Source organism: Panthera tigris, chromosome X, assembly GCF_018350195.1.
Source record: "Panthera tigris isolate Pti1 chromosome X, P.tigris_Pti1_mat1.1, whole genome shotgun sequence".
Classification (NCBI taxonomy): Eukaryota; Metazoa; Chordata; class Mammalia; order Carnivora; family Felidae; genus Panthera; species Panthera tigris.
This window is the reverse complement of record NC_056677.1, coordinates 26374724-26396805: the sequence shown is the minus strand read 5'-3', so window position 1 is coordinate 26396805 and position 22082 is coordinate 26374724. Positions and strand designations below refer to the sequence as shown.

General features: G+C 43.9%; 1 long non-coding RNA gene across 1 annotated transcript in view; it reads right to left on the bottom strand.

Annotated features, from left to right (window-relative positions):
• LOC102970612 overlaps window positions 1-22082 on the bottom strand; it is a 77975-nt gene that overhangs the window by 51799 nt on the left and 4094 nt on the right. The gene's annotated exons all lie outside the window — the stretch shown is intronic.

Genomic DNA, 22082 nt, shown 5'->3' with positions numbered 1-22082 from the left:
GCTACTCTAAGGTAGTTTGGGATCTTGTTTATTTCGTTCACAGCTATATCCGCTATATCCCAGGGCCCTAAAACACTGACTGATACATAGTAAGTGATCACTAAATGCAGTTTTTAGATGACAGATTCATGGATGAATGAATAAATGGAGCACTGGCCCCAAGCTCGGGTTCTAGCTCAGCTATACCATTTACTAGCCGTGAGACCTTGGGCAAGTTAAGTGACCCTTTCAAGGGCACTGTGGATGGGGTTTGCCAGGCTGGTGCTGAAGGGGAACAGGTAACAGGTTTTAACCTCCCAGAGTGTAGTGGGGCCTTAAAACCTCCTTCCTGGGTCCTAGACTCACTCTGCAGTACATATGGTAAAAGTTTACTCACGGGGTAGGGTGACCAATCGCTCCGTTTGCCCAGGCAGGACTGAGGGTTTCGGGGCACACAAGAGTTTCAATATTAAAACTGAGACAGTTCTAGCCAAAGTGGGCCAGCTCATCACCTCCTGTGAGGCCTAACACCTTCAAGGCCTTGAAGCCCCGTGGAGGAAGTTCAGTAAGGAAAGCAGGGCCTGAGTGGTGAGAGGGGGTGGTGAGGAACCTGACAGGCTGTGGTGCCGATTATGAAACGTCCTTGGACAGGTTTGGATCCTGTTGAGTTTTATTATTATTGCTATTGTCCTACTTTTTAATTTGAAAAAGTTTCGACTAGAGAAATCAACAAGAGTCCAAATAACTTGCTTTATTATTCTCTCTCTCGGTTTCATTTTTTTCTGGACCATTTGAAAGCAGACTACAGCTGTATGCTTCATAATAACCCTTTAATATTTCAGTGTGGATATCCTTAGAACAAGGAGAAGCTCTTATATGACCATAATTCAAATTTAAGAAAGTTAACGTTGACACGATACTTTTATTTAATCAACAGTCTATATTCCAAACGCATAAACTGTCCCCAAAAGAAAACTTCCACTCCAGGATCCAGTCCAGGATCCCATATCGCGTTTAATTTTCATCTGTTTTTATCCTCCTATTCCTCGTCTTTGGTAATATTGACTTTTTTTTTTTCTTTAGAGAACCTGCCAATTATTTTATAGAATGTCCTTCAGTTGGGATCTTCCTTATATTTAGAATGGGAATAATAATATCCACCTCACAGGATTAAATGAGATTCTTTCCTAATCTTAGTTTACAGAATAAATAAGATGGAATTTGAGATATGCCTAGCATGTGACAAGAGCTCAATAAATAATGGATATTAGGGTAACATGGAAGAAAGGGAAAAAATGGACTTTGCTAGACATTTCTTTGTGGAAGGGTTTTGGGTTGAAAAAGTATACAAAAGGGAATCACTGGAAATGAAGATAATGTTATAAAGTAGAGGCCTACTTTCATAATGTATTAGCTTTTTCATTTTTATTCATTAATTTATTTAGCAAATATTTATTGAATCCCTAAAACGTGTCTGGAAACCTCCGGCAAATTTCTTCTCTCATCTACAAGCTTATGGTTTCCTCTGCACATGAGGATTATTAATAATATTTTCAAATAATTTCTGAAAAGACCAGATAAGAAGAATATAGATCTTCAGACAGTTTCAAAACTTGAAAGGTCTATACACATATAAATAGACGCTCATATTCTTTTTTTTTTTTTAATTTTTTTTAGTATTTATTTATATGAGAGAGAGGCAGAATGTGAGCAGGAGAGGATCAGAGAGAGAGGGAGACACAGAATCCGAAGGACGCCTAGGCTTTGAGCTGTCTGCACAGAGCCCGAGGCGGGCTCGAGCTCACAAACCGTGAGATCATGACCTAAGCCGAAGTCGGACCCTGAACCCAGTGAGCCACCCAGGTGCCCCAATGTTCATATTCTTGATAATGATATTCGGTATCAGGACCCTTCAGGTTGAACTTGAGAAGCGAGTGACCAAAAACCCTAGATTAGGATGACAAAAACTGTTTTTAAAAATAGACACATGTCAGGGCGCCTGGGTGGCTCAGTCGGTTCAGCGTCCGACTTCAGCTCAGGTCATGATATCGCGGTCCGTGAGTTCAAGCCCCACGACGGGCCGTGTTGACAGCTTGGAGCCTGCTTCGGATTCTTTGTCTCCCTCTCTCTCTGCCCCTCCCCGGCTCATGCTCTGTCTCACTCTCAAAAATGAATAGATGTTAACAAAAAATTTTTTTTAAATAGACACATGTCCATGATGTTTATGCTGAACTAAAACTGTGTTGCACCCCCACTGAACAAATGACCATGGGAACAGAAAGTGGGTGTACAAGGGTAGATGGGAAGCAGAGGAGGACCACCTGACACCATGGAATTGTTCAAAGTCAAGGCGCGGCTACAGAGGGACGATTTGGATTTGGGCACGTCACAGTCAAGGCTATAGAGCGAACACAGATGACAGCAGTGACTCAGTAGCACTTGAACTCGATCCAACACGTGTTTCATAGACAATGCTTTCTCAAAACACCTTGCTGTTAACTTGCAGACCATACATCTGTCTCTGCAAGACCCCAAGGCTTTTTCTTCCCTGGAAGTCAAGGAAACCAGTCATGGGACTCTTTCCTTCCACCCTACCCAGCATTTCATGTCAGAAAGACCAGGGTTCAAATTCAAGCTTTCCAACTGACTCTCCGTGTGAATTTGGGAAACGTGCTTTACTTGTCCAACTATATTTCCTCATTCGTAGAATAGTGATTACTTTCCAGATTGGCTATCAAGTGACTCTTAAAGTGTGTTCCCAAATCAGCAGCTGAAGCATCACCTGGGCACTGGTCTGAGATACAGATTCTCAGGCCTCACCTGAGAGCCCCTGAATCAAGAATTCTGAGGGCAGGGCCCAGCCATCTGCATTTTAACAAGCCCTCCAGGCGATTCCACCGGGCTAAAGTTTGAGAACCGTTGTTGTAATGGATTGAACGATGTGATGTATATAAATAACTGGCACAAGGCCAAGCAGCCACATCACAGAGTAACTGCACAGTAAGTTTTACTCCCTCCTCCGCCTCCCCCACTGCCCACAACCTCCCAACACACGGAAGTGTGGATGCGTGCGTGCGCGTGCACACACACACACGCGCGCGCGCCTCAATAATTGCTTGGAATACTGTACGTGAAAACACTATCGTTTCAAGATTACATACATTAAGAGCTGGAAGTATACCTGTAAACCTTCATATGGCCGGGGGCGCCCAGCTGGCTCAGTCAGTACAGCGTGGTACTCTTGATCTTGGAGTTGAGAGTTCAAGCCCCACCCTGGGCACAGAGATTACTTAAAAAAAAAACAACAAAACAAAACAAAAACTTCATATGATGGAATGTAATGCCTTGGTTCTCACATCTTGCCTACGTGAAACTGGGAGGAAAGTTCATCAATAAGAAAGGACTGTGTCAGGCAAGGCCACCTGCCCTTAGGTGGAAAAGCTGGGGGTCTTATCATGCAGATTACCTCATCCTCCTTTTGGGGAATGGAGAGGCCCTGTGTGACAGATGACCCCACCGGTGCTGACCCGAAAATTCTTGACTGGCCAGTAAAAACTACATTTCTAGGGGGGGGGGTCAAAACTGCCTAAGTACCCTAATTAGGTTAGGTATTAAGCACCCCCCCGCCCCCCCCCGTTGGTGATGTGGTCTAGCTTAAGTGACTCCATTTTGGGTCTGTGCTTTTGTTTTTGACAGTAATTAATACTGACGGACACCTGTGTGACAGAAACTGTTTGGGGAGGAAATTATCTTGACGAATCCGGAGACTCCACGAACATCAGCAGACAAGCTACACCAAAGGATCAGGAACAAAAAGGCTTGGGCGCCTAGGTGGCTCACTTGTTTTAAGTGTCCGACTCCTGATTAAGGCTCAGGTCATGATCTTGCAGTTCCTGAGTTTGAGCCCCACGTCGGGGCCCCGTGCTGACGGAGTGGAGCCTTCTTGGGATTCCCTCTCCCTCTCTCTCTGCCCCTCCCCTCTCTCAAAATAAATAAATAAGCATTAAAAAAAAAAAAAAGAAACAGAAAGGCTCACAGATCAAATTTCAGCGCTCGAATCACATAGTTTGAGTTGACTTAGAAAAAGAGAGAAGTAAAGGGAAAGAAACGGAGTGGTTGACACATTTGGGATCGGGTACACGTGGGATAGAAGGACCACGCCGCCTGAAACAGGAGTTACGCCAAATGTGTACGTCCTGTATCCCACTGTCACATCACCTACTGGTGACGTGGTTATAAAGATCAGAGTTAAGGGGCGCCTGGGTGGCTAAGTCGGTTAAGCGTCCGACTTCAGCTCAGGTCACCATCTCACGGTCCGTGAGTTCGAGCCCCGCGTCGGGCTCTGGGCTGATGGCTCAGAGCCTGGAGCCTGCTTCCAATTCTGTGTCTCCCTCTCTCTTTGCCCTTCCCCCATTCATGCTCTGTCTCTGTCTCAAAAATAAATAAACGTTAAAAAAAAATTAAAAAAAAAAAAGATCAGAGTTAAAAATGAACAAGGAGACTCAGCAAATGGAGATGACCTAGAGACAAGGCACTTGGGTGGCTCAGTTGGTTAAGCGTTTGGCTCCTGCTCTCGGCTCAGCTCATGATCTCACAGTTCATGAGTTCCAACCACGTGCCAGACTCTGTGCTAACAGAGCGGAGCCTGCTTGGGATTCTCTCCCTCTCTCTGCCCCTCCCCAGCCCTCTCCCTCTCAAAATAAATAAATTTTTTTAAAAAAGAAAGCACCTGGAGGTAATATATTCTTGCTCTATCGGTGAGAAAGGGGGACAAGTATGCCTGGCCACTTATAATTTGCCACTCTGCTGCTTTTGTCTGTGTGTCTCAAACAGAGGATATGTGGGGCCAGAACGGGAGTCACTAACGGGTAGCTGACTTAAGAAATCTACAATTCTTGTGGGTATTTAGTCTGACTGGGTCCTTCTTGTCGATGTTCAATATATACGCTCTACTTGCCTTACCATGGCTAATATGTCTCAATCTATTAGCAATCTCTAGCCTATTTATGTCACCTATTGCCTTTATTTCCGTTGTTCTCTGTAGAGCATAAGTAAATATTCTCAAATAATAAAGGAAACACATAATTTAGGTACTACGTAGGAGGAAGTTTCCACATATCTCATTTAATTCTTACAGCTTATTTAATGAGGTAAAAAAAAAAAAAGACGTATGTTGGAGCACTGATTCATACGAGAAGAGCACAATGGTCTATATAATGAGTCAATGGCTTGGTGACATGGAGGGCACATGCTAGGGATTCTAATACGGAAAGCTGGGCTTAGTCGGTGAAGGATTCATGGAAGAGTCGTTCCTCCACCAGAGCTTGAAGAACGTGAGGAAAAAGAGAGTGGGGATATGTAAAGAGAGATCACTGACAGGAGAACAGACCCCACATTAGGCAGCAACAAAGATGCAGCCAGCTACGAGAAGGAAGTGACAGAGAAAGCCAAAATGCTCACAAGACAAAGTTGAACTTGCTTCCAAAAGGTGAAGCACTTTTTGAAGATGCACTCCCAGTAGTAAAATAATGGGGGTACAGCCCCCGTGGTGGATTGCTTTACTGCGCACAATGTTTGCTGCTGCTCCCTGTTTAGGATTCTACATCCCCGCCCTGCTGGTGTCGGCCTTGGCCAATAGTCTTGCTTGGACTAATGAAAGTGATTAGAAGTGATGTGCCCACTGCTGACGACGGGTTTAAGAACTAGAGTGTTGATTCTACCATATTTAACTTCCTAGCAATCCTCCAGAGAGAGGATGCCCACTGAGCCTTGGTTCTGGAATGAAAATAAACTGGAGGCTACGGTCAGCCCAATGTAGACAAGAAGCACAAGTAAAAAAAAAAAAAAATTGTAAGCCACTGAGATTTGCAGGGCTCTTGTTACTATATTATAACTGAGCTCACCGATACAGCTTCCAGTCAGCATTGTTTTGGAACTTTTAGCCAATACAGTAAGAGCAAAAAACAAAATGGTTTTGGATCGATAAGGAAAAACAAAATTCTTTCGATATGTGATTGTAACTTCCGATGCAGAAAAATCGAGAGAATTTACGGATAAATTATTAGAATTAATAAGATGGGCTGGCAATCCGGAGCAGAAAAAAGATACTGGTGTGAGTGTTCGCCGAGGGTAAAAAAGATGAAATGGGGGGGGGGGGGCGGTAAAAATAGCCTGGGTGAATGAAGACGTGAAAGGGGAAAATGTACGCAGTGGGGAAGTGAGAGAGACAGGATACATTATTAGGAGCGAACATGGTAGAAAGAACGGCTCAGTTGGGGAAAAAATAAAAGATGGATTGGCGAGATTTCTGAATATGAACACAAAATACGAAAACCAATCGATTTTCTATGCCCCGGGAAAAAAGTACTTAGAAAATACAATTTTTTTAAAAAATTGCCATTTAAAATGAGCAGTAGAGACAAACGTTTCCAGGACTAAATCTAGCAACAGATGAGTATGTTCCTTATGGGAAAATTAGAATCCTAGATAGAAAGACAAAGATGACTTAAATAAACGGAGACAGAGAGCCAATTCTTGTTTTGGAAGATTCAGCATTGTAAAGATGTCAACTCTTCCCAGGCGAATCCATACAGTCAATGCTCTTTTAATCAAAGGCTCAGTGGGGTTAGGGTGGAATTTGACAAGCTGATCCTAAAATTACACAGAAGAGAATAGGACCAACAATAACCGCAGCACTCCTGAAAAAGAAAAATAAGGTGGAAAGACCTACCCTAGGAGCCATCAAGTCTTATTTAATGGCTGTAACGTTTAAGACAGGGTGCTCCTGACAAATGGATGCGGACGTGTCACCAAAGAGGAAATAAAAATGGCCATAACACGCAAAGATGCTAAAATCACTAATCATTCAGGGAAACACAAACGGACTCTACAAAATACCATTTTGCACAGGCGAGAATGGCAAGATTGGAGTCAGGTAATAACGAGGGTGGACAAAAAATGTAAACCGACACGCGCTTTCAGCCGCTGTTGCTAGAAGCTCATCGATTTTGGAAAAGCGAAGTTGAACACGTACATATCTATGACCCAGTAGTTCCCACTTGTAGATATGTAAGCTAGACAACTTCTTGCACACGCGCGAGGAGGTATAGAAAGAATGCTTACAGCAGTAAGAAATCCAATCGTCTACTGGTCTAACCGGGGAAGACTAAGCAGTGTATCATTAACAGATATATTCACACCGAGGTAAGAAAACCCCTATGAAGCAAATGAGCTGATCGGCAATCTCAAATCCAGGCTACTGTTCACGTGGAAGGTGAGCAACACGACCTTCTAAGGGGGCTTCTAAGGTGGTGGCGATGTTCTATTTTTGAAGCTGGGTGGTAGGTCCAGGAATGCGCACTTGATTATTATTATTTAATTTGCACATATACCTTTTACACCGTTACATGTGTAGTTTACGTGTATGGTATAGTTCACACTATGTAGAAATTACAAAACACATAAAAACAGACAATTTTAAAGGGCGGGGTAAAATAAACTAAACAGTCTTTTAACTAATGGTATCAGAAATATACTTCTGGTGAACTGTAGTTTGGTTTCATGTTCTGAACACTTAGCTTTTAATGTCTCGCTAATCACGATAGCTTCACGTTAGCTAATTTCTGAAGACTCGTATATACTCAGGGTGACGTATAGTGTTAATGATAGCAGGTGTCTATTAATTTTTCAAATGGTCTTCTCTAATAATCTCAGATTTGGGGATAACTACTTGTTAGGTTTCATAAAAGTGTCACATTTTTACCTCACAATATGGGTGATGAAAACCTAGTTCGAACGAGGACGACGGTCAGCTCCTAAGTTTACTTGTATTAGTCTTGGTGTTTTCGTCCATCTGAGGATTCTTTGTGAGAATCTCCTGAGGTCCCTATCAGTGTCTCAAGAGTTTATTTAAACTTCTTAATACAATCTCTAAATCCTCTCAAGCACGAAATCCTCTCAATTACGAAAACTGGTCATCGTTTCTACTAACTACTGCTGTACAACTATGCCCAAGGACAGGAGCTTAAAACAGTAATTCAGTATTATTCAATATTAAAATTTTGTCAGTCAGCAATTTGGACAAGGCACAGTGAGAACAACTCATCTCTGCTTCATGATGCTTGGGACGTCATCTAGGATGAGTTGACTGGGAGACAGAACACCGGGGCCACCAGCCATCTCCCCACACGGCCTCTCCATTTGCATAGCTTGCGCTTCCTCACGGCATGGTTGCCCGAGGTTCTAAAAGTCCAATGCAGAAGCGCTTAGTCTCTTCATACGCGAGCCCCACAACTGGCACAGAGTCACTTCTATCATACACTGTTGGTCAACTAAGTCACTAAGCTTGGATTCAAGTGGGAGTACAGTTAGATTCCATCTTTCAGACGCAGAAAAGAATCGGCAATCACATTTAGTTCCGTAGAAACACGGCACCAAAAGGGCGCCACCATAAACCCTCCTCACTGGAGAACTGCACATCTCCTCCCAGAAGAGACGGGAAGGTCTCATACGCTGACCCACTAAAGAAACTAGGGTCAGTCAGTTATCAGCAAAACCCGTCTCCTTTCTTTTTTGACCAAAATAAACACAATTAGACATTCCTGCATCCCTGTGAGGAGTCCCCACTGCTTTCTAAGGATAGGCAGCCATTGTGGATGCCTGGAAGAGACCAGGATCGCACTGAACGGAGAGATGTGAATTGGCGATTTGCTACGGCTCCACGACCCATGCAGCTGGGCTGCAGAAACTTGAACATTTGAAGTTAAGTGCTCTCAATTGGTTTCCAAATGCCGGTCTCTTGTTTTCGGCACAGAGTTGGCCTGGCTTAGAGACATGAACTGACTGCTAGGTGCGGCTTTAGCAGTCCTGCTGCCCGCTCTGACAGGTGGATGGGTTCCTTTCACGGAGCCAGAGGCCCCACAGCTGCGAATAGTAATTATACTTGTCAGCAATGCATTCCCCTCAGGAAACTCCTGCTGCTTCATTAGGGCTAATTGCCAATAGGCAGTGCAGTTTCCTAGAAGAGGAGGGGACATAAACCCACGGGGAGTTGACAGAACAGCTGTGTGAGCTCAGAGAAGCCAGATGTGGCCATGGGCCATTACAGTGTAGCTGAGGGCTGCTGAATTCATCCAACCCAGTCCTGGAAGCAGAAGAAACGAAAGAATTCGGTGAGGTAGGCTAAACTCCTCTCCATCTTTACTGTCTTACCAGCTTTTGTGAAAAACAGGAACACACCTCGCTGGACTTCTGACTTGAACGATCAAAACACAACACCTCTATTCTGAACAAACATATCTTCCCTTCCGCTGGGGGACTGAAGGCTTCTCCTATAACTAGTTTCATTCATTTATCCATTCAGTACATATTTATATACCTCCTATGTGTCTGGATCGATGCCTGCACTCAGGGTACAAGACGAAGTGCTCTCTGTCTGACGGGAGACAGATCGTATCTAGAGCCTTGCAAGTTAAATTAAGGACTGTGGCTTTGTATTAATATGAAATGAAAAGCCACTGAAGCAGAGAAGTGCCGTGATCTTACGTCTCAAAGTATCAGTCTGTTGACTCTGTTGACAGTGACTGCAAGGGAGTGAAGGTAGAGGCAAGAACACCCATAGGGAGGCAATGGCAATGAACCAGGTGAGAGACGATTGGGGCTCAGAGCATCGTGGTTATGGGGAGGTAATGAGAAGGAAGGGGATTGTGAATATACGTGGAAGGTAGAATCAACATAATTTCCTGATGGACTGAATACGGAGGGTAAAAAGGAAGAACATAGATGGCTCCAAAGATCTGGGGCTAGGTAACTCCCCAAAGGATGGAGTTGCCATCAACTGAGATGGAAACACCAGCAGTAGAGCGGGAGGAAACCAGGAGTTCCATTCGGAATGCTGACTTTGAAAGGTCTGACGTCCAAATGGAGATGTCAAATAAGCAGTCACACGAGCATGCCTCGAGTTGAGGAGAGGGGTCTGGGCTGCAGGTAAATCTGGGGTCATTGGTACACGGACAGAATGTCAACTATTTCAAGATCAAATGAGTTCACCAAAGAAGCAGGCGTAGACAGAGGAATGATAACGACTGAAAATGGAGCTCGGGAAAGGAGGACCTGGCCAAAGATACTGAGAAAAAACAACCAGGGCGGGAGGAGGAACCCCAAGGGCGCAGGGTTTCAGAAGCCACATGGAGGAAGTGCAATTAATGGATGAGGGGCATTCGGCTCTGTCTCATAATGCTCGCAGGTCGGGTAACATGAGACCTGAGAGGTGACCGTTGCATTGGTATACAGAAAACTCTCAGCACTTAAAACGAAATTTTTAGGAGCACCTGGGTGGCTCAGCCAATTGAGTATCTGAGTCTTGATGTCAGCTCAGGTCAGGATCCCAAGGTCCTGGGATCGAGCCCCCCATCAGGCTCCACACTCGGCGTGGAGCCTGCTTGAGATGCTCTCTGTCCTTCTGCCCCTCTCCCCGGTTCAGGCTCTCTCTCTCTCTCTCTCTCTCTCTCTCTCTCTAAAAAGAAAATAATCGTAAAAAATAATAAATAAAATAAAATGACATTTTTAACAGTTCTGTCTCGGGCTTTAACGTCAGTAAACATGTTTGCAATGCTGACTCCAGAGGGAGTATGTCTCCCCCATACAAGGTAACCTGGTTCTGTTTTTCAGGTTTTTAAAAATGATAAACAATAAAAGTAAAAGCTTCCTTTAATTAGGAGGGGAGCTAAGGTACAGCTGAGGCAAGAGCTGGGTTGCACATCGTAGTTGAATAAGGAGAATGGCCCACTTGTCTAGCTTCTGATACAAATTTGATCATATATCCTTCTAACAGTTCACTTTCTTCCTGTAGCCCATACCTCCTCACATCTGCACCACGTCTCTCTTAGCACCTCCCCAATGGTTTCCGTTTGTCTCACAACATCCAAGGCCTCCTTAATCCAAAGTTGAACTTGGATTATCACTGAATCCACGTCAAGTATAGAGGGTACTGGCTGAGAGTCTGGATTCCCAAACTATGCTGCCTGAGTTCAAATCCCAGCTCTACGTGTGTACTAGTCAGTTACCGCTGGGTTACGCTGCCTAACAAACAAATGTTGATTACAGCAACAAATACATATTTCTCCTTCATCCGACGTGTAGGTAGCCATAGGTAAGCTGCCTTGACTATGATCCTGACTCTGGGTCGTGATAGGCTCTGTACCATGTGCCTTCTTGACTGAAGGAGGGATCTTGATTTGAGAAATACATGTTCTAGTGGAAGACAGCAGAGACTAAACTATACTCTGCAAACACTCTTAAAGCTTCTGCTTGGATGTCACATCCACTCATATTTTTTTTACTAAATAAAGTAAGTCACATGGTATGGTTTCTACCAGCGATTCCTTCCTTTTCTGGATGTATATGCTGCTATGTCCATCAAAAAGCGGGGCCTGTTTCCCATCCTCTTGAATCTGGACTGGCCTTGTGAACTTGCTTGGACCAACAGAATGTGGCAGGAAGGGTCACTTGAGGATTTTTTTTTTTATTTTAGTATTATTTTTAATTCTACTTTTTTAAATTTACATCCAAATTAGTTAGCATATGGTGCAACAGTGATTTCAGGAGTAGATCCCTTAGTGCCCCTGACCCATTTAGCCCCCCCCACACCCCCTCCAGGAACCCTCTGTTTGTTCTCCATATTTATGAGTCTCTTATGTTTTGTCCCCCTCCCTATTTTTTATATTATTTTTGTTTCCCTTCCCTTATGTTCATCTGTTTCGTCTCTTAAAGTCCTCATATGAGTGAAGTCATAGGATTTTTGTCTTTCTCTCACTGACTCATTTCACTTAGCATAGTACCCTCCAGTTCCATCCACGTAGCTGCAAATGGCAAGATTTCATTCTTTTTCATTGCCGAGTAATACTCCATTGTGTATATATACCACATCTTCTTTACCCATTCGTCCATCGATGGACATTTGGGCTCTTTCCATACTTTGGCTATTGTCGATAGTGCTGCTATAAACATGGGGGTGCGTGTGTCCCTTCGAAACAGCACATCTGTATCCCTTGGATAAATGCCTAGTAGTGCCACTGCTGGGTCGTAGGGTAGTTCTATTTTTAATTTTTCGAGGAACCTCCATACTGTTTTCCAGAGTGGCTGCACCAGCCTGCATTCCCATCACTTGAGGATTTTTTAAGCCCAGCTCTTAAGAAGGCTGGCAGCTTCAACTTCCTGTGTCCTAGGGCACAAGTTGGAAGAAAATCCAGACTGGACAACAGAGTGAATAGAATCCATGTGAAGGGGAGTCCTGAAGGATAAGAGGCCACCCTGGCCTCAGCTAGATCCCAGCTGAGGTGGGTACACGAAGAGACCCTAAGTGAGACCAGCAGAGGAAACTCCAGCTGAGCGCCAGCAAAACCACAGAATCATGAGGACTAATCAAGTCGTGTCTTAAGCCACTAACTTCTGGGGTAGTCCGTGGTGCGAGAACAGGTGAGTGAAGGACAGGGGTCAAGTCCCCAGTCAACAGAGCAAGAAGGAGGTGTGTGGAGAGGAAAGTGAGTATGTCCGACGAAGAGTACAGTTTAGCGCAGCCCTTCAGGAGCGCTGTGAAGTATTTCAATGCTCTGTGCGTCACCTGCTCCTCTGTAAACGGGAGTGATTTCTTTACTGCAACCCTCTCATTGTATTGTGTTAAAGTATAAGGGTTAAATAAATAAAGGCATGTGACACATTCAGACTTGGCACAAAAGTTAGATATGTTCTGTTCGACCCCTAGTAAGCCTCTGTTTCTTGCCTTTGTGGTCCCCATAAGGTGCCATTGGGAACCTGGGACCCTCACCCTCGTCCAGATCTCTGCCAGCCACAGCCGGTTCTCAAGGAAACGCAATACCACTCGAGTTAGTTATTGAGCTCTAACCAAGTTTACATTCACACACTCCGTTACTGTCCCTAAAGCCCCTTTTCTACGTAAGGGAAGCTGTCGGAGCCGGATCACACACACTGTGTCCGAGACAACCTCCCATCCGCCCAGATGTAGGGCCTGGTACTGGACCCCAATCACCCATCAAGGGTTCGTCTCTGTGATGGTCCCTTTGGGGATTTCCATGTCCCTCCCACTGACAAACCCCCACGGGGACTATTTCAAACCATGGAAGAAATAAGACAGAAGGCACAGTCTCTTTTCTCCCAGAAGGTTCTTCGGTCCCTGAGGACATTTGCCCACCTCCTGCCCAGAACCAGCTCTGTGCCGTACTGAGTACTGGGAGATAGTGCCTTTACCAGGACCTAAAGGGATATGGGTAGTTACTTTTTGGTAGAGAAATTGCGCCTGTTTTGTTTTTTTTTTCTTCTTGTTTCAATCTCTTCCTTTCTCTTTCTCCCTCAGAAAATTCTGTGTAGCTTTCTATTTTTTTGTACTGTAGGAATGTATTATTTATAACTAGAAAACGATAAATCAAAGGAGAAAAGAATGTGAGCGTTTTTGAAAAAAAAATCCCCCCAGTGGTGTCTCAATATTTGAACATGCAACTCTATTAAATTATGCAAACTTAAGGTTGCTTATCAAATTCCCTGTAATTCATGACATGTTAAATTGATGTTGGAGTCTTGACCTACTGAAATTGAATCAAGGCCTATACACACACACACACACACACACACACACACACACACACACACCAAATACTTCTTACAGTCTAAAGGGATGCTTATCAGCATCTCTGAATCTATCCTGATAGTCACTGTATTTTATGTGCAGAACAAATCTTCCCCTCTAATACTTAGGCCCAGGGCAGAACGGAGCCACCCATATCAACGCCTGGTTCTCTTGCTCTTTGAAGACTTAGCCTTAAATACGGCCGGCTATTTTAAAAGGTAAGGTTTTTCTTATTCAAGTAATATATGACGAAGCCAACAGATCAAAAGATGTTACCATTGAAAAGAGAGTTTGTTACTCACAGATCCCGGAAAGAAGGGGCACGCCACACCGCGCAGGGTCGCACAGGCACAGAGAACAGCCGTGGATCAGGAGGCAGAAAGAGGAAAGAGACAATGTGGGTAGAAGCCTTTACTGTGGTTTTCGCTGCAAGGACAGGATAAACAGGTTTAGGGTTGCCTAGTTTGGATAATCTCTGCAGTGTGGTCTGGGGCTGTCCTGAGTTGTCTGATTGGGCCCCGGGGTGATTAGGACCTGGGAATATCAGCCTGGAATGGAAGAGGTATGGGGTCTGGATTTGTTCGTTTGCATATGAAAGGCACACTCCAGCTCGAACTGTCGGTTTTCTCCAGGAATTAGCCAACCCTGGGAGGGACCATCCCTTTCGGGTCAGCTGTCCCCCACCCCCACCCCCACCCCAGCCCCTGATTCCACAGCATCGAGAATAGAGACAAAAGAAAGAAAAAGAAGAGAGAAAATATCACTAATACATGAGCCTTGATTAGGGACCATCCTGATGCATCAGGCGAGTTTCTATGTCCCTGTTCCTCATGGAAAGGAAGGGGGCTAGAGGGGGCCACAGTCCAAATCTGTCCACCGAAAGCAAAGGCTCACAAGGCTCTCAAGTCAGAGGGCCCCTTTCCATATAGTCCCGGTTTGGGTGTTGTTTTAAAGAAATTTGTTTCTTTCTGAATTAACAACTGATCTAGATGCACACAGTACTAATTAATACTTAAATATTTGTTAAATAATTTAACTAATGAATGGGTGCAGAAAAGAGGACATCTGGGGAAAAGAGTACATGAGTACAGGTGTCTAATTCTCTCTCCATTGTTTATGATCCTTGGAATTTTACCAACCAAATTTAAAATGGAAGAACACTGTTTGCTAAAATTAGTGCTGATTCCCTTCCCTGGGCCAGGACTAATTTTTTTTTTTTTTTAACAGCTTTGCTGACAGATGACTTACATACTAGAAATTTCACTGATTTAAATGCACTAATTCAGTGGTTCTTAGTATATTCACAATTGTACACCATGCATCACGAGCATCCCAAGAGATTCTTAGAAGTATTTGCTAAAAGAACTGAGACTTTCTTCCAATTCAGAGGGAGGGGGTCCAACGTCAACTTAGCATGTTGTGAATTACAGGGAATTTGAAAAGCAACCTTAAGTTAACATAACTGGTGTTGCATGTTTAAATACTGAGACATCGTTGGGGACATTTTTTTTTTTAAGCCTCACATTTTTTCTCCTTCGATTGTTTTTTAGTTACAAACAATACATTCTTATAGTATGACATAAAAAGTTATACAAAATATTCTGAGGGAGGGAGAAGGAGAGAGGAGGGGGGGGAAAGCCAGGTGAAGTTTCTCTATCAAGGGGTAACTACCGTTATCATTTTAGGTCCTGGCGAAAGCTCTGTCTCCCAGTACTCACTACGACACAGAGCTGGTTCTGGGCAGGAGGTGGGTAAATGTCCTCAGGGACCAAAGAATCTTCTGGGAGAAAAGAGACCGTGACCTCTGTCTTCCTTCTTTCAGGGCTTGAAATCGTCCCAATGGAATTCTGTCAGTACGAAGGACCGCATTTTAGGAACATTAGAGGTGGAGGGAGGTGCATTCGAGGAAGATTAGTAAGAGAAATCTACAACTTTACGAGAAGTAAATGAGGGATGATTATATATGTATTTCCCATAAACGTTGAGGGAAAGCTTGGGGAATAGGTTAAAAAAAAAGGCAACGTATGAATTGAAACGCTCATATATTACCAGTGGGAATATAAAATGGCACAGCCACTACGGAAAAGTCTGGTGGTTCCTTGAAAAACTGAACACAGAACTGTCAAATGACCCAACAAATCCACATCTAGGTATACACCTCCAAAGAACTAACAACAGGTGTCCAAACAAAAACTGGTACTTGAAGGTTCGGGCAACACTATTCGCACCAGCCAAAAGGTAGGACCAATCCACGTAAATGGGCATCTCTTACAAATAGAATAGTACAAGGTGTGGTCTTTTATGATTGAGGGTTTTTTTTTTTTCATTTATTATAATATTTTCAAGGTCCACGTTGTAGCACGTGTCAGAGCTTCAGTGCTTTTCGTGACTGGATAATACTATGTGGTACGTATCTACTACGTTTCGTTTATCCAATCATCTCTTGATGGTCTTGGGTTGTTTATACCTCCTGACTAAACACATTTATACGAAATGTCCAGAATGGGCAGACCACGGAGAGACAAAGCTGATTAGGAACTGCCAGAGGCTGGAGAGTGAAGGAGCCAGGGGCAAGTGGGGGTGGGAAGTGACTTCCCGTGGGCACAAGGTTTTCTTCAGAGGCGATGAAAATGTTCTGCAATTAGATTACGGTGCTTTCATGGGGAATATATATATATATATATTTCTCTTACTAACCCTCCCTCTAATGCATCTTCTTTCCCCTCTATTTTCCCTAAAACACAGTCTTAGAGAATGAAAGAAGGGAGAAAGAAAGGAATAAGGAAGCAGGGGAATGCTGGAGTAATTCCCGCCCTACACAGTTTGGGTTCCTCTGACGACAGAACTTGAGGTAGGGAGGCAGGTCATTTGTTTGGGAGTGGATCCCAAAATGGAGGAGCGAAAGTTAAGGGAGAGAGCGAGAGGGAAGGAGAACTGGCCGCTGTAAAGGTGCTTTACACAGCTTACGGTGACTCCATTCCATGAAGACCACCAAACGGCCCATAGAAGACCTTCCAGAATCGTCCACCTGACAAGCTGGAGTATTTATGCACGGGCTCTTGTCCCCCAGGGCTTGATGGTGGCCCCAGGAATGGTAACTCATGGGAAGTCCTTCAGTGGGCATTCAGCATGTCCCTGGTATTGCGGAAGGCCTGGGGCAGAAGGGAAGGAGCAGTAACAGGTGTGTCGGTGGGACAATGGAGCCACGTGCTACATGCCCTCTCTCACTTACTACGGGATTCTTTTATTTATTTATTTTTTTATTTTATAAATTGTTTTTTTTTAACGTTTATTTATTTTTGAGACAGAGAGAGACAGAACATGAACGGGGCAGGGGCAGAGAGAGAGGGAGACACAGAATCGGAAGCAGGCTCCAGGCTCTGAGCCATCAGCCCAGAGCCCGACGCGGGGCTCGAACTCACAGACCAGGAGATCGTGACCTGAGCTGAGGTCGGACGCCCAACCGACTGAGCCACCCAGGTGCCCCTACGGGATTCTTTTAAAATTACTTTTGCTGGGGCACCTGGGTGGCTCAGTCAGTTGGGGATCCGACTTCAGCTCAGGCCATGAGCTCACGGCTCATGAGTTCAAGCCCCGCCTCGGGCTCTGTGCTGACAGCTCAGAGGCCGGAGCCTGCTTCAGATTCTCTCTCTCTCTCTCTCTCTCTCTCTCTCTCTCTCTCTCTCTGCCCCTCTCCCACTCACTCTGTCTGTCTCTCTCAAAGATAAACAAACATTAAAATTGTTACTAAAAGATTGTTTTTGCTGGAATAGAATTTCTATGCAACACAGAGGACAGATCATAATAAGACACAATGGTGAATTGTGACAAATGTATATGCCTGTGAACACACCGCCTCATTTAAGACATGGAACCTTTCCATTATCCCCAAAAGTTCCTTGTGCCCCTTGTAGCCAATCCCTGCCCATGACCTCCCCCAACCCAGTCCCCATCCCAGCCAACAACTGTTCCGATTTCTGTCACCACAGATTAGGTTCAACTGTTTGAGAACTGCACATAAATTCAGTCATATATACTAGGTACTCTTGATTCTGGTTTCTTTTGCTCAAAGACACCTTCTTTTTTTTTTTTTTTTAATTTCAGGAGAACTTAGTGATTCGTCATTTACATATGACACCCAGTGCTCATGCCAACAAGTGGCCTCCTTAATGCCTATCACCCATTTAGCCCATCCCCCCACCCACTCCCTTCCAGCAACCCTCAGTTTGTTTTCTGTATTTAAGAGTCTCTTATGGTTGCCTCCCTCCCTGTTTTTATTTTTCCTCTCCCTGTGCCTGTTTTGTTTCTTAAATTCCACGTGTGAGTGAGATCATGACATTTGTCTTTGTCTGACTGACTTATTTCGCTTAGCATAACACGCTCTAGTTCCCTCCACGTTGTTGCAAATGGCAAGATTTCATTCTTTTTGATGGCTGAGTAATATTCCATTGTATATACACCACATCTTCTTTATCCTCAGTTGATGGACATCTGGCTGTTTCCATAATTTGGCTATCGTTGATAGTGCTGCTATAGACACTGGGGTGCATGTGCCCCTTCAAGTCAGCATGTTTTGCATAAACATCTAGTAGTACAATTGCTGGGTCATAGGATAGCTCTATTTTTAATTTTTTGAGGAACCTCCATACCGTTTTCCAAAGTGGCTGCACTAGTTTGCATTCCCACCAGCAATGGGGTCCCCTCTTTCCGCATCCTCGCCAACATCCGTTGTTTCCCGAGTTGTTCATTTTAACCATTCTGACCGGCGGGAGGTGGTATCTCATTGTGGTTTTGATTTGTATTTCCCTGATGATGCATGGTGTTGAGCATCTTTTCATGTGTCAGTTGGCCATCTGGATGTTTTCTTTGGAAAAGTGTTCATGTCTTTTGCCCATTTCTTCACTGGATTATTTGTGTTTTGGGTGTTGAGTTTGATAAGTTCTTCATAGATTTTGGATACCAACACTTTATCTGATATGCCATTTGCGAATATCTTCTCCCATTCTGTTGCTTAGTTTTGTTGTCAACAAAACACTCTTGAGAATCACTCCTAATGTTGCCTGATCAGTAGCTTATTCCTTTTCACTGCTGATAATGGCAAATGATACACCACAGATACACCACAATCTGTTTATTCATTATCCCACTGATGGAAATTTGGATCATCGCCAGGTTTTGGCTAAGATGAGGAAGACTTATGAACATTCTTATGTAATCTTTTGTGGCAATTTTTATACATTTCTTAGGTTTTTAAAAATTCCTTTTGAATACATGGAGTTGTCTTGTCATGTAGTTACTCTCGTTGCTTCCTAAATTTCAGTGGAAGACAGAGAAGGGGCCAGGAAGAGGCAAAGGAAAAAGTCAGGCTCTGCTGTGTTTCCCAGAAGGGCCATCACATCCCATGGCCAATCGGACATTTGTTATAAGGAATGTATTTTTTTTTTAATTTTTTTTCAACGTTTTTTATTTATTTTTGGGACAGAGAGAGACAGAGCATGAACGGGGGAGGGGCAGAGAGAGAGGGAGACACAGAATCGGAAACAGGCTCCAGGCTCCGAGCCATCAGCCCAGAGCCTGACGCGGGGCTCGAACTCACGGACCGCGAGATCGTGACCTGGCTGAAGTCGGACGCTTAACCGACTGCGCCACCCAGGCGCCCCAAGGAATGTATTTAATATATGCATTTAATCCTGTTGTATGAGAAGTAGTCAGAATACTTCTTTAAAAGTATGCCCTTACTATCAAAAAATATGAGCAACAGATATCCCTGAGTCCCGCTATACCTTTAACATACGCTCAAGGTATCCAGGGTTTTGGGTTCCTACTTTCTTCACTTCTGTAAAATTTGAATTTCCTATGAGTATGCCTTATTTTATAATCAGAAAAACAATAAAGGTTCTTGAAGTCTGTTCAATGTGGGTGAATCTCTAAGAACATGCCTCCTCTCCCTCAAAATCACCATTATGATGGAATTTAATGATATCCAACACTATATATATATATATATATATATATATATATATAGTATGTATTATGTGTGTGTGTGTATATATATATATTCATAAATAAAGAGAAAATATTACACATTTGACAGAAAAAAGTCTTGAACAGCCTGGAGCTGAGAAGTTATCAAATTATGGCCCCATTACCCTCTCCCACAAGAAATGACTAAAATATACCAAATAAGATCAGCATAATAAAAAAAGCACAAACAGTAAAGATTTTTAAGTGTAAGAATCAAGATACTGTTTTATTCAACAGATGAAGTCAGAGAATCGAAAGTACAGACCATTAAAGATCCGAGTGATTTCTCAGCAGACATTTTGTTCTTGGGTGTTCTCTTAACCCCGGCCCTGCCTTCTAGGTGGTCCGTAGGGTCTTGCCAGGAATCCCCTCCAGGCCCGGGCTCTCCTTACACTGCCCTAAGACTCTGTTCCTCCCCCTCAAGTCCCCACTGTTCCACCTCCTAGCCTTGTCACCTCCATTCAAACCCTCTTTCCTGTGCCACACGCACTGAGTTCTCCTGACTGCCAAGTTTATGAGTTATTAACCCCCCTGGGAGACAGACAAAGACCCTTCTTCTCTCTGCAGGAAGCACATACATTTCAGCAGTAGCCTTCCAGCAGCATCTCCCCTGCCTCCGTGGTCTAACCTAAAATGCTAGCATGGGCGGTGGGGGTCCCACGCCCTCTAGGAAGAGGGTGCTTATGGCAGCGCTATTTAAGGGCCAGGCAGAGCTTCCAGTGACAGCATGCAGACGACCACCTCCTCTGCTTATGGCGTGTCCTGCCTCTACTATTCACCCTCAAGGATGGAGACCCTACGGCAAAAAATCAGGAAGAGCCATTTTTTAGCTGCTGCTGGCGCACAGCTGAGAGTTGACTCGGTTCTCGCTATGGAGCCGGGATATGTCATGCTTGGAAAAGCTATTGGCGCAGGGGGTGATCTCATTAAAATCATAAAATAAACTAAAGCAATCAACACTGCATCCTTGGAAAGCTGGAATGAGGCAGGAGCTCAGAAATTGCTGGTAGGCAAAAAGATCCTTTTTCACAAGGCTGGGGGGGGGGTGGGGGGGTGGAGATTCCAGTTCCAATTCTTGCACTTAGGTGTCTGAATGCGTGCGTACCCGTCTAATCACGTACCTTGCTTCTTTGGCACTCACGCATACAAGATAATCGGCCTTGATACGTTAAAAAGTCAGCATCACCCAGCAATTTCCACCTTTGGTATATACCCAAGAGAAAAACTTAATGTATTTTCATGAAGAGACACGTATAGGAAGTTTCATAACAGTGCTAGTCATAATAGCCTCAAACTGGAAACCGCAAAACAATCAGCAATAGGAGAATGGATAAATCATGCAGCGACGAGAATGAATGATCTTCAACTTTGCACATAATACGGGTGGAGCGTCATACAGGCCTCATGCTTAGTGACGGAAGCCAGGCGCAAGGGAGCACAGTACAGGATGACATTCACGTAAAGCATACACGGGCCGGTTTAGTATGATTTTAGGACTCAAGACAGTGGTTACCCATGGAGGCACGTGGTGACCATGCAGGAGGCACCGGGAGCTCATGTTCTGTTTTGTTTTGTTTTGATCTGGGTGCGGGTTTCGTGGGAGCAACCTGCTTTGAAAGCTCACTGATGTGCACCTTTGTATGTATATTATAACGTAATGAAAATTCATTTGACAAGCATAAGGCTTCAGTTAGGCAAGATGAACACGCTCTACAGATCTGCTATGCAACACTGTACCAACAGTCAACAATAACGTATCCCGCTTAAAAATCCTAACGTATACGTACGTATAAAACGTACGTATACGTTTTATATGTATACGTATACGTACGTTTTATAACGTAATGAAAATTCATTTGACAAGCATAAGGCTTCAGTTAGGCAAGATGAACACGCTCTACAGATCTGCTATGCAACACTGTACCAACAGTCAACAATAACGTATCCCGCTTAAAAATCGTAACGTATACGTACACGTATAAAACGTACATATACGTTTTATACGTGTACGTATACGTACGTTTTATAACGTAATAAAAATTCATTTGACAAGCATAAGGCTTCAGTTAGGCAAGATGAACACGCTCTACAGATCTGCTATGCAACACTGTACCAACAGTCAACAATAACGTATCCCGCGCTTAAAAGTCTGTTAGGAGGGGAGGTCGCATGTTAAGTGCACCTGCCGGAGTAAAAAGTTTTTAAATGTGGTTTGGTCATTAGACAAAATTCTCAGCATCAGACTGTGACAGATGCCCAGTGACTGTAAATTGCAGGGAAGGAAATCTAGAGTAGCAGCCAATGGTTGAGTGGTATAAGGTATGTTCTGTGGCTGATACCTACTCAGGAAAGAACTTGCAAAAGTAGAGGAAAGGAAGTGTGTCAAGTTTTACTACGTCCCTTCTTGGAAAAACCACAATATACCAATACCAATACCAAA